The sequence below is a fragment of the Fukomys damarensis genome, unplaced genomic scaffold (assembly GCF_012274545.1).
Source record: "Fukomys damarensis isolate Sample0158 unplaced genomic scaffold, DMR_v1.0_HiC HiC_scaffold_7, whole genome shotgun sequence".
Taxonomy (NCBI): domain Eukaryota; kingdom Metazoa; phylum Chordata; class Mammalia; order Rodentia; family Bathyergidae; genus Fukomys; species Fukomys damarensis.
In genome coordinates this window covers 31,371,586-31,384,424 of record NW_022900919.1, presented here as the reverse complement: position 1 = coordinate 31,384,424, position 12,839 = coordinate 31,371,586, and the positions used below count along the sequence as shown (strand labels likewise).

The 12,839-nt window shown below is 37.3% G+C and overlaps 1 protein-coding gene across 1 annotated transcript in view; it reads left to right on the top strand.

Annotated features, from left to right (window-relative positions):
* Macrod2 (mono-ADP ribosylhydrolase 2) overlaps window positions 1-12,839 on the top strand; it is a 1,911,462-nt gene that overhangs the window by 1,552,041 nt on the left and 346,582 nt on the right. The window lies entirely within an intron of this gene.

The window sequence follows — 12,839 nt, the reverse complement described above, 5'->3', positions numbered from 1 at the left end:
AAAATAAAATAAAATAAAATAAAATAAAATAAAATAAAACAAAATGAATGATTATCTTTGAGTAGAAGGAAATGTGTGTCTTAATTTGTTGTTTCAAGTACGTTCTGCTCTTGCCATCATGCTTGCTGTACCTGATTGTCTTGAGGCCAAAGGGACTGATGGTCTGACCACAGCCCAGGCTTCTCCTAGGATATTCTGGCCTTGTCTGAGTAGGGCAGGCAAGAAGGACTTTACTTAAAACCAGGAACGATCCTGAGTTTCTCCTGGCTGTAGGTGGGGCTCTGGAGACCTTGGAATGGACATTGCTTATTAAAGATTTTACTTTGACTAAACATTTACCTGAACCAGGGAGCAGCTGCCACACCAAGATAGCAGACAGTCGTTTCCTGTAAAGTGAAATTATAGCCAATGTCCCTGAGGCATGAGGGTCTTCATGGCATTGCAGAGTCCCATACTCTTCAATCACTTTAAGGATGAATGCAGAATTTTCCAGTTGCTTCTGTGTTTCAGTAACTATCTGCGCATTGTGTCATGATAATGTATTCTGCTGTATCATTCAATTATCTGAGCATTTCCAAGGATTCTGAGGTAGTGAGATATATTTGAAGATGCTCCAAATAAATGAATTGAGGGGTTTCCTCTGCAAAATTAATCGTTTTCTCTAAAACCCAGAAAAGCTCATTGCTTCTTTTTGCATGTGAACATGTCACTCTGAGTTTTTTGAAACAGAAAGAAAAAGAATCTGACAGAGGAAAAATGAATTTTCTAGAAACTGCGCTGTAAAAAGTGTTTCTGTCATGAATAAAATAGGTGAGAAGAAACCTCATCGGTTCCCTAAGGAAATATCTTAGAAGTTAAGGAGATTCTCTTAGGTATAATCAGAAAGCTGGAACTAATGAGGCAAACCATGTAAATATATAATATGTGGTGTTGAGGACAGACTAAATGCATGGTGAGGTCTTTATTTTTAAGAAACATGTATTTAATGCACTCTGCTTCCTCCTCCAGCTTTGTTACACTCCATTGGATTAAGAAGCAACTTAGCAGGCAAGCTAATTTTGAAATCACATACACATGCTGCATAATGGCAGACATGGCTTTGGAAGTATTATTTGCTGTTCACAAATCCATATTATGTAAATTTCAAAAAATGCCTGGCACTCCCTTCTAGTCAACATCCTTTGTAATGGCATTGGGTCTAAACTCTCTCAAAACTCCTGGTCCTTCTCAGCATGTGTTGTGTGTTTCACACCAGGTTGCCTCCCTCTTCTAAGCTCTTAGGATCTGATCATTATTCACCTGTTCCTCTGATCACACCCCTGAGGTACATTAAAGGTGAATTCAACACAGTATGTATTAACTTTCTGAAAACACACTTGCTAGTCATTTTTTAAAAATCTGTTGTAAGGATGTGTACTCAGCTGACAATAAGAGGGTTTCATCACAATGAGAAGTAAACCCTCTGATGAACTCCATGCCTTTTTTCCCCCTATCATAAATAGCAAGGAGAGAGATGAAATACTTATTGTTAGGTAATAGAATCTGAATTTGTTAAGGTGGCACTATATGCTAAAAAGTCTTCATATTTGAATTCCTTTAATCCTTAAAACAATCCCATGAGTACATATTATTATATGACCACTAATTGACAAGAATGACAACAAACACTTGTAGAAATCAACCACCCTTGACAAGATTACACAACAAAAATGTGGTGGAGACACATTTAGAGTTCAATAAGTCTGGGCCCAAAGTATAGATTGTGTCTCCTTTGCCTTACCAAATTGTGTTTCCTTTTGCAGTGTTATTCATTCATTCTTTCATTCATTCTTTTATTCATTCATATATTCCCGCTTCCCCACTCCCAGAAACACTCGATGAATGTTTACTCTTTGACAAGTGCTGTCCTGGGTACTGAGGATACATAGATGAAATAGACACTGTCTTTGCCTTCAAGAAATTCAAAGATCAGTAGGAGGGAAACACAGAGTGTTAAGGAGAATACCAGGCAGAAAAGAAAAGTGGCAGGAGCCTGGAGTGCTCCTTATCTAGCCTAGGGGGTGGAATTCTCATGGAATAATTTATAGAACAGATGTAAAATAAGTAGACTCTAAAGGTTAAGGTGAAATTGCCTAGGTTAGAAGGTGAAGAGAAAATGACACAGGCAAAGATTAGCCTGAGCAAAAGTTGAGAAGCCAAAAACAAAGGTGACATCTTTGGGGTATAGAGATAGTTTGGTTTTATCATAGAATTAACATAGGACAATAAAACAAGTGGTACAATGGAGAAGGGCTGGAATATATGCATGTTAAAGGGTCAGCAGTCTACACATTAGTATATACAACATGAGCTGGTGACAGGCAAGAAAATATTAAATTTTGTATTGGTATTTAAGTATTATTTTATCTTGATTTTTGATAAACCTTCAAAATAAAAATAACTCACAAGTGCAATAATGCAGAAATATAGTTTGTGTGGGAGAAGTACCTGCTGAAATTCTACTGATAAAGTCAAGATCAGTATAATTTTGGAGGTCACCAACATATGTAATGCAGAGATAATAACTCTGACTGAGGGGTTTTCTTGGTACAAGCCTGTCTCTAGATGACTCTTGAAGCACCCTGAAGGTTGATGGCAGAGGTGTGGAATCCAGGGATGGAGGTGGTTGCCGCTGGGGAACTCAAACCCATTTATGACAAGATCTGCATTTTTTTGATATTTTTTCATGAGATTCATATATGTTACCTAGAAAAATTCAAGGAACAATGATTTGAAGAAACAAGAATTTGAAGGGAAATGTTTTGGCATTCCAAAAATGGAAAAATAAGCATGAATGTGTTAATATTGATGAAGACATAGCCATGACTTGTAGGAATAAAAAGAAGACTTGGATTAAAGTACCTTTTAGGTGTTTGAATCCATAGGATTTGGTGAGCGTTTGGCCATGTTATTTAATAAGCGTCTTTGCACTTCATGGCAGCCCCAGCTGAAAGCCTCCTTTCTGTTGCTTGAGTATGCACTGAACAGACCCTAAGACCTTAGGCCTCCTTTCTTTATTCCTGGAATTACTTCCCTAATCGTTATTCAGCTGCCTTTCTAATTTCTTTCATATCTCTGTTCTAATACCTTATCAGTGAGATGTCTCCTGACCACCCGATATAGTTCTTCAGGCACGCTATCAGTTTTAATTACCTTTGTAGGTTTTAACATGGAACCTCTTCTTTGCTTGTTGTATGCTAGCCTAACATTAGGGAGTTTGTCATTTGTTTTTATTGCAGTCTTCCTCATGCATAAATGCCTGATACATATCATGTGCTTGATAAATGTTTATTAAATTAAGAGGTGAATAGATAGTTGGGTGGATGGATGGAGGGAGGGAGGAAGAGAAGGAGAGAGAAAAAATTTATCCTTTGATGAGCCTGTTATTGAGAGAGAGTTTTTTCACTGAGAGATGAATAAAAACGAATGTCCTAAAGGGATTAGAAACATTTCTAAATTTATCCTGTTGCAATTTTTACAGTTCATAAAGAGGAAACAAAGTGGCTTATGTAATAAGGAGAATTTATTGACTCAGGTAACAGGATAGTGGAGAAGTAGAGCAGCTTTGGATTGGTTTAGATGCTTAAAATGGTTCAAGCATTTGATTAAATGACATAAAGAATCTCCACATTGCTGTATATACTGAAATATTTACAATTATAAAGTGCAAGTAAAGTACTTGCTTAAAAGATGTAACAAAACAGAAGATCAGAAAATCTAAAATTTCAAGGCTATCTGAAGAACAAACAGAGGTCATGGAAGTTCCAGAACAAGTGAATCGTAATGGAACTCACTCATTTCATCCTTTATCCACTTTTCTGACTGTTTTTAGATGCTGGCTTTCCTAGTGGTGTGAGAATAGCTGCACTGCTTCTAAACTTCATACTCTAAATCTTACTGTCCGGAAAGATAGAAAATATATTTTTTCTAAAATCCCAAAGTCCTAAGCTTTGCCTCAATTGGGGTACTACTGGATCAATCACTGAAGTCACTGGATGCTGTGTGCCTATCAGCTTAGGCCTGGGATTCCTTCACCAATCATTGTGTCAAGAAAGATAGGACACCTTGATTGGTTTAAACAAATTAGGACCCGCTTTTTGAGCTGGGGCTAAACTAAGTTTCATGGGTACTTCATATGTAAAAGAGTGGAATGTTGAATATATATTGAAAAGGGGGGGATGGGGAGGTCAATCACATTTATTTAAGGGCTTGGAACTAAATCTAGGTGTGTTTTTCTCCAAAATCATTTAAGATTGTCATTTCTTTATGGAGAATGACTTTTCATGAAGATGTCACATATGCAAAATTTAAGCAACAGGTTTGTTTCTACAATTGTGAAGCATGTTTTACAATTCTTACACCTGATTATGCAAGAATAATAATTTACCCTTAAGTTTAGATAATAAAAGTTAATCTTGTCTTATAATTTCTAGTTCCCCCTATACACTTCATGTGGTTATTACTGTAGTAGGCAAAAGAACATGATTTACACCTGGGGAAAAGCTTGCTTATGCAAAGGAACTAGGCAGAAACTGTGCTGGGGATTCCAGCTGAGCTCAGTGATGCCAACCTTAATAAATTCTTCTGAAAAAATGACCAGGAGAAAGCTGAGCGTGAAGCTTCCTTTCCTGTTGATGTGACATCGTATCTAATAGGTAATAGCAACAATTCTGTGGCATAAACTTGTCTTCTTGGGATCTCTGAAAAGAACTTACATGATTTTCCAAATCCGTAATTACCTCCTCTTTCTCTGTCATTGCCCTCATAATTTCAATATCTTCTGTAATCATATTCTTTCACCATAGACAATCAGCCAACCCAGCTTGCTTATTATTTGAGCAAATTTTTTGGCTTAGGCTCACCTGAAAATGACCATCTTCATTCCAGTTGTTGACCTAATAATATACCCTTCAATTTTTTTTCTGATTTTTCACTCACTTTTTAGAAAATAAAGGCAAAATTAAATTTCATATTTGTTTTATAAGCACTGCTTGGCGTTTAAGTCTGTGGTACTTCTAATTAGGCAGCACTGAAATTTGAGAACATGAAAAATTTTTGTGTTTATTACTCAGTGAATAGCAAAAAATTTAATGTGGAAATAAATGCACACTAAATTAGGGAAATCAAGGCATAACTTATGAAATTGGAAAATCCTTTGTGTTCTGCCCTCTTTAGTTCTGTCTTCTGAAAGCTGCACTCTAGAATATGTTGGTGTCTTCAATACACCTGATAATGTCCATTCCAACCACACGTTCTAAACTACCTATTTGCTTTTGGCACACCTTCTCTCTCTTCTACTAGAAGGCTCTGTTTATTCCTGTTTGAAACAACTTGTGTGAGAGTTGTTTTAGCTTAGAACGTATTTTTGAGTATTTTATAGTACTCTTCCAAAATCTGAAAATGGTCAGCCCCATGATTTGCATCTGAGACCATATTTGGGGAATACCAACTTCTGAAGCAAACAAGATTTCTGTGCAGCTGGCCCCAAAGGCAGTCATAGTGCCAAATCCACCCATGTGATGGTCGATCCTTGTGCCAAAGAGTTCAGAAACACAAATCCAATTTAATTCTGGCTCAGAAAAGCAATGTGTTTAAATTGGATTTCTGTAGAGTTTGTTCTTATTAGGCTCAGCATGCAAACTGCTTTATAGACATTTATTATTTAATTATTTCTAACAAAGGATCTCATAGACCCAACCTCTATAATTAATGGGGAATGAGAGTAAAAGGGACCTCTATGCTAGCCAACCTGTGTTCTGTGACCCAAAACTTGCACTAAGAGAGCTATCAGGTAGGACCAAATACCAAGGTTCTTGGCAAAAGTTTGGTTCATTAAATTCAGCTTTGTGGTTTTATGCTTTTAACTGAGGCTCTCAGATATACTGTCAGCCTTACCTGTGTCATATACAAACTTCAATAGGGTTACTATGATGCAAATGGCAGCACCTGGGAAGTGGGCCTTCAGTGACTCCAATTTCAGTTCAATTATCCCTTCTGTCATGTCTTCTCCTCTTTCAATCCCAACAGTCCTAAGAAACCTGAGAATCCATTCTAGGTTCATCCTGGACATGTGTCCACCTCCCATAACCCATATTCATAACGTTGGTCCCATCCCACCATTCTTGATTGTTTTGCTTCCTTTTCTGTTGGGAGCACTGATGGTTAGACAATCTAATAAATGACTATAAGAGTGGATTATTTGGTATTAGGTATTGCTTGTCTTTCTGTAATTGCTTTGCATTTTAGTAGGAAGCTTCCAGAAATAGAGACTTACCATAAGCCCTGATTGTAATGGTTGAAATTGCAGTCCCATCTAGGCTGGTAGAAAAAAGCTGGAGTCAGACTCATTGCATGGCAATCAGATGTCTGGCTGCTCTTTTGTTTCTTGTACATACCCAGAATCTTGCTCATGACATTTGATAAACAACCCATTGCTCTAATTTATAGTTAGTATGATTACAAACAAGGATTTACTTGCTAATCTTGATCAGATGCTCCATGAAGATTTATCAAACATCCTTTTCTTAATAAAGCTGTTGTTCCGTAAACCCTTTATCATCTCAAATAATCATTCTCAGAACTTCCAGGAACTTCCAAGTTTGAATTTGGAAGTGTCAGCCTCAGTTGTGACTTTTCTCGACTTACAATTTCATTGAGACTTTTATGTTTTTATCTTTCATGATATTTTCTATTTCTAATAATTCCTCTTGTTGTTATTCAGAATGAAATGGGAAAGTTTACTTCACCACAGTCATTAAAATAAAAGAGGTTGACAGGAGACCAGAGAAGGCCTTCTGGGAGTTAACTGCTGGATGGGAAGCTCACTGCTGGTGAACTCATTTCTTTGTCAGTTTTGAAATAGGCACAGTTTGATCCTCAGAGATGGGCTCTGCAAAGCCACGCTTTACTTCCTCATGGACTTTTAGGTGAACCATCAAGATGAAAACCCACTAATGCTGAATGTGTAAATGCCTTGGGTCTGTTTTATTGACTTTGGGCTTTGTGGTTTCCCAACTATTCTTATGACTTAATTTGAATGATCCTTCTACTGCCTTTCTACTCCAGTTTCCTTATCTTTAAAATGTTTATAATATTGCCTATAAATACAAATATTATTTCCATAGGGTTGCTATCAGGATTAAATATGTAAATATGGACAAAAGGCATAGAAAAACAAACAGAAGTACTAGTTACTGATGTGGCAGTAAAGCTACAGTGACTATAAACTACTATAATTATTGTATTATTATTCACTGGCCCAATATCTTTATTGGTACAATTTTGGGACAGAAAATCATTAAGATTGAAAAGATCTAAAAGAAAACACATTAGAGATGACAAAAGTAGAAAAAAATTATAATTTCTAACTTCTGCTCTAGGTCCTATGCACTATTATTATTTGAATTCTATTCTTTATACTTGATAAGAGATGATTATCATCCACATGGGTAGGTATTGCCAAAAAGTTCATCACATTCTATGTGTGTACATGAATTTCTATTCATTGATTTTCAGTTGCTTATTCTATTTGTAACACCAGGCAACAATAACTAGAAATACTTTATCCCTATTGTCAGAAGAGAGGAAAAAAAATAGACATTTAACTCTGTTCAAACATGTTGGTCCTACAGAGATGAGGAGACTCAGTTGTCTTGCAGTAGATGGATATTTGGCTCTATGCAAGATCAATGAGGTATCAATCATTCTGTCTGAATATAAAGCTATTCAATTCAGTTAGGATAATCACCATTACTGGATTCTGCCATTCCATCATCTGGTTGTCTCAGTCATTAAACTATTTATTATCTCCATAAATCAGTCTAAACTCAAACTATGCTGCCCTGTGAGGTTTTCACAATGTCAGGACACCAGTATTCTCTCCCACAGTGGGCTGTGATTGCTGTTGGTCAGGTCCCTTCAAGGAGTGGAAGAGGAAATCATTGAATCTTTACTCAGCGACTACAGTTGCACTGGATTGTTGTGGTAAGAACACAAGAATCCTCAGTCAAATACATACTATTTCTAGCATTGGCCATGAATCCCTAGCCTATGCTCATTCAAGGGAACTAATGAGCCCTGGTAACCCTCAGCGTTGCTTTGGGGTATCTGAGAATTGGGTGCTAGAATTATGGCAGTTTTATTCTAGGAGGCTCTCTTGATTTTTTCACTCACCTATAAGATGAGAAAGCAGAAATTAGGAAAAGAAAAGGTCTATCTACCTCTGAGTAGGGCATAGTTTGAATAAGTATCTCATCCTAGGACTCATTCTGTGGTTTATTGCACTTTTCCTGATTGACAGGATAGGAACCCTTCCAAATAGTGTGCTTATGCTATCTACCTGCCTGCCTTTCTTATGCTGCCTACTGTAAAAAGCAGAGGCAAGAGCAGTTACAAAAGCCCTTGCCATGCAAAAGAAGTTCAGAGAAAGCAGAAGAAACAACTAGAAAAGAAGAAGCAAAGAGATAATCAAACAAGTTCCATTTACTATAATATTTACCTCTGTTCGAAGATGTGCGGACACTTTGAGACCACCCCCTGCAGTTGAAGTTGTACTATCAATTACTCCTCACAGCCTTGGGAGAAAATGTCTCACAAAGTAGGTATCTTTCCCTTATTCTTCCAGCATCTCTCCCCTTTGAATAATTTTTCCTATATCAGTTTTGAGCAAATTCAAAGTACTTCTCTAAAAATGGTGGGAGTGGGGTGGGGAGATGGTTAAATCTGTCACCTGAAGTGGCCACGCTGATTCCTTTGGCATCCACTTCATGTTACACAAGGAAGAAAGGGCAGCTACACATCTGTTTCTTGTCCTTTGGCAGCTGGTAACAAATGTCATAGCTTGTGAGGATACCAATTAATGCCCCTTATAGCCTAAATAACTGATCATAGAAAGGAAATGCCAAGCAGCCCGCCCTTTCTTCTTGTGACTTGGGGCCCAGGTGACACTGCATATAGAGCATCTGATTTCAAAAGCTTTACTGTGGATATTGGAATTGGTGATTCTCCAGCTGAAAGGTTGAGTGTAGGCTGCCCAAGGGATTTGAGTTACTGAGAGCTTTCATGTACTATGCTAAGCTTCATCAATAGGTTTCAAGGTAGGAAGCAGTTAACTGAGTGCTATAAAGTCAGACGAAAAAATTATTTCAGTGAGAGTGGTGTCTTCCAACACAATGATTATGTGTGTGTTGTATATATGCAGTAATGCATGTACTCTGTGTATGTGTATGTTGCCCATATGAGTGTGTTTATGAAACACATTCTCAGGAGAATGGATGATAGTTGAATACCTCTATGGGAAAAAGGACACCTTAGTAATTATAGAAAATTCAATTACTATGTGCACATATTTTAAAAATATAGATATTTAGGGATTTCATATTCATCTCTAATAGTTATCATTTTACATCCAATTCCCTTTCCCCTTTGATTTATGGATTGGGTATGTTTATATTATGGCATTTAACAAGATAAAGACAGCTGGAAGTAATAGAGCTGGGCTTTGTTTTAAAGCTGAATTTTCACAAGTGGTCTGGGATTCCGGGGGGGAGGCGCAGAAATCTTGGACTTCAGAATAACTTTTGAAAATATTTTCCCTGATGCAAAGATTTGAAAGAAGTTATTCACAGCCTACCTTGCAATTTTTAAAAGTTGTTTTTAAAAGTTGTGTGAAGTTGCACCACCCACAACAAAAGAAAAAAGATAAAGGAAAAGCTACATCAATAGTTTTTAGAACGGTGTATTTTTTAGTGTCACAACTTTCTATTATTATTTTGCCTGTTAATGAAAGCATGCGGGAAACTTTTTAGACCCTCCCACACACATACACACATATCCTCTATGCTCACTCTCTTTTGATCATGTGTGTATGGGGAGTCTGGAAGGCTTGCTCCTGTATATGGTGTATATCTTATATATATAAAAAAGAACAAGCAACCCGAAAGAAGAAAAGGTCATTCATTATTTCATTCTGATTTCTTCTGTGTTGTATCTCGCTTTTGTTAAAGATTAGCTCTTTACTATCATTCGGTGATAAACAAGAACATCAGCAATGTCTCTATGCGGGGGTGCTTCTGCAGTGACCCAAAAGCTCCTTAGTTATTTTAACACTTCTGTTGTTATTTTATAAACATGAGCCTCTTCAGTGCAAGACGAAAGGTTTTTTTCGGGGAGGGGTGCAGAATGTCTTAATGCATGCTAGAGCTGGAGCTCAGCATGGAAGCACACTATTGTGATCCATTTCCTAATTTTAACTCAATAGTCTGTCGGAAGCAGGGTAGTTCTCCTTCTGATATCAAGGCTAAATAGTTCCGGAGGTAACACACAAAAAAGTCAGGTTGTATGAATTCCAGAGTCGTGGATTCCTTTTGCTGTTCTCTGCAATCTTTAAGCAGGAAATGTACTAGCTATAAAATGTGTTAAAACAGGAATAGGAATGGCTATCTTTTTTGCATCTCTCAATATGACATACAGAGGAGAGCTGTATCTTGTTACTAACCTTGTCCATCAAGCTGATGTTCGTATATTGCTTTTCCAGGGCTTAGTAGCTGAACCCTATCTCCAAATATTGGATAAAGGAACAATTAGAATCATTTGTGCCAAACCCCTGATCTGACTGTGCAGGATCCTTTTTTTTTTACAAGTCCAATAAGCGAAGGTTTAATGTAAATGAAGATCAGCTGTCTGCAGGTCCCCAGCAAGTCTCTAAGCTAAAGCCAACAGGAGCTGGAGGGAGATTTCTGGGAGAGATTTTTGTTTTCTATGCTTGGCATAAAAAGAGAAAAAAGTAGAAAACAAAAGACAGAGAAAGAGAGAAGACAGAATGAGTGACTGACTGAATGAATGAATATGCTTGAATAACTAAAGAGGAAATTTCATGACTATCCATTGCTAAGTAAAATCAATGACAGCCAATAAGCAAGAGTGCTTCTCATGTATCAGATGACTGTAAAAACCCAGAAAAACAAGCCCAGAGTTTGTTTTTTGAATCACAATAATATTCATTATATTTTCTGATTTTTTTCATTGCTTTGTTTTACTTGCTTTCTAATTATTCTTCCCAAGTGTTAGAGCAGATGGCTAACTACTAAAGAGATGACACAGAGAGAAATCTCATTTGACTTCCTGTTACTCGAGGGTGAATAAAAGCAGTCCAAGCACCTGTGGCTGATTTTCATGAAATTGTGTTAACACAATTTCACACTGGCTTGTTTCATGATATTCTTTACGAAAAAGCCTTTTCTTTCTTAAAAGTAGGCTTCAACTCTAGTGGAGATATATATGTTTATATTGTGCTTAATAACTAATTGAGTTACAGAAAAATATGTTTATGTAATAGACAGCACATTAGCAGGCTGAACATAGGCTCTACTTGGCAGTATCTTCATATTAAATTTGTGACTTTAGGTAGATCAAGGTTTACCACTAGATGTTACTTGGCCGTTATTTATGTTTTTGTCAAAAGAAGCTAATTGCAGACCTTGTTGTCTTGAAAGAAATAACTAAATAATAACAGTTCATTAATAGCTAAAAACAATTTACAATAATGCTTGACATTGCTTCTTAAAATGTAGACAAAGCAAAAATGTTGCTTTTCTTAAGCATTTCCATTGTGTTCTACGAAACAACAAATCCTTCGAAACCTGCTCAGTGCCTGGCCATCTCAGTTGACCACAGAAGCATGCCACGTTCTGTGGATTGTGTTCATGGGTTATCAGAAGAAAACAAACATTTCATATACGTCCTTAAGCGTGCCACTGCTCTTCTGGTCAGCACACAGTTCTTATCTGTCCTTGTTACTGAAACCACAGATGGGCAGCTGGGTGGGAAAGTAAGTAGCTGTGTAGTGGTCCTTCACGTTTGGGGGCCTCTGTGTGGTTCAGTCTAAAGGCTCCACTGAGAGATCTGTGATTGGGTAGCAGGGAAGTAAGGGTGGCTGGGAGGGTTGAAACCATGACAGACCAGCAGGCAATGTATCAGCATCTCTCAGCATCAGCTTCCTTGGTCACCTCCTGACCATGGCTACTCAGCCCAGTCCCCCATACCAGTTTATTTAATTTAGCAGATTTCCAAGGAAACTTTCTTTTCCAGATAGTGTATTTTGCAAGGCTCATCTCTGAGAGCTTTGCTTGACACAAGTTAATATACCTTCTCAACAGTTCCTACTATACTTTAGATAAACATAAAAATGTAATTCTCAAAGTTTGGAAACAGTAGTTAGGATTTTCTACCCAGGAGCCCTGAAGACAAATTGTATTGGTTTGTCTTACTGGTTAAGTGTTCAGCGTGACTACACTCCCTTACATTTTCCAAACCAGCAGTCTAGGGGCTCAGGCAGCATTGTTTTTGTTGAAGAAATTCCAGTGACATAACAGTGTAATTCAAGATGTCTCAGGGAGTCACATTACCAAAGGACCCACAACAATCCTGCTCATATAATATAGATTCTTTTGGCTAGAATAGACTGCAACAGGTGATCCAAGACTCAAGCATGCTTAAGTAGTTAAAGACGCACAGTGAAATATTTGCCTTCAATTTTAACTTTTAAGGATTAAGTCCAAACTTGATCTGATACATGTATAAAATGAAGTGTAAACATTTTTTGGAAGATGTAGCATAAATGAGATAATGTTCATTGGAAATCAATACCAATCAATATTTGTTTCCTTTTGTGTATTATCTTAGAAAAAAATGTTCAAATACAACATTTAAAGTGAACTGTTCAGGGCTGGGGATTTAGCTCAGTGGTTCCACCACCAGCCTTGCAAGCACAAGGACCGAGTTCAATCCCCAGTACCAAAAAA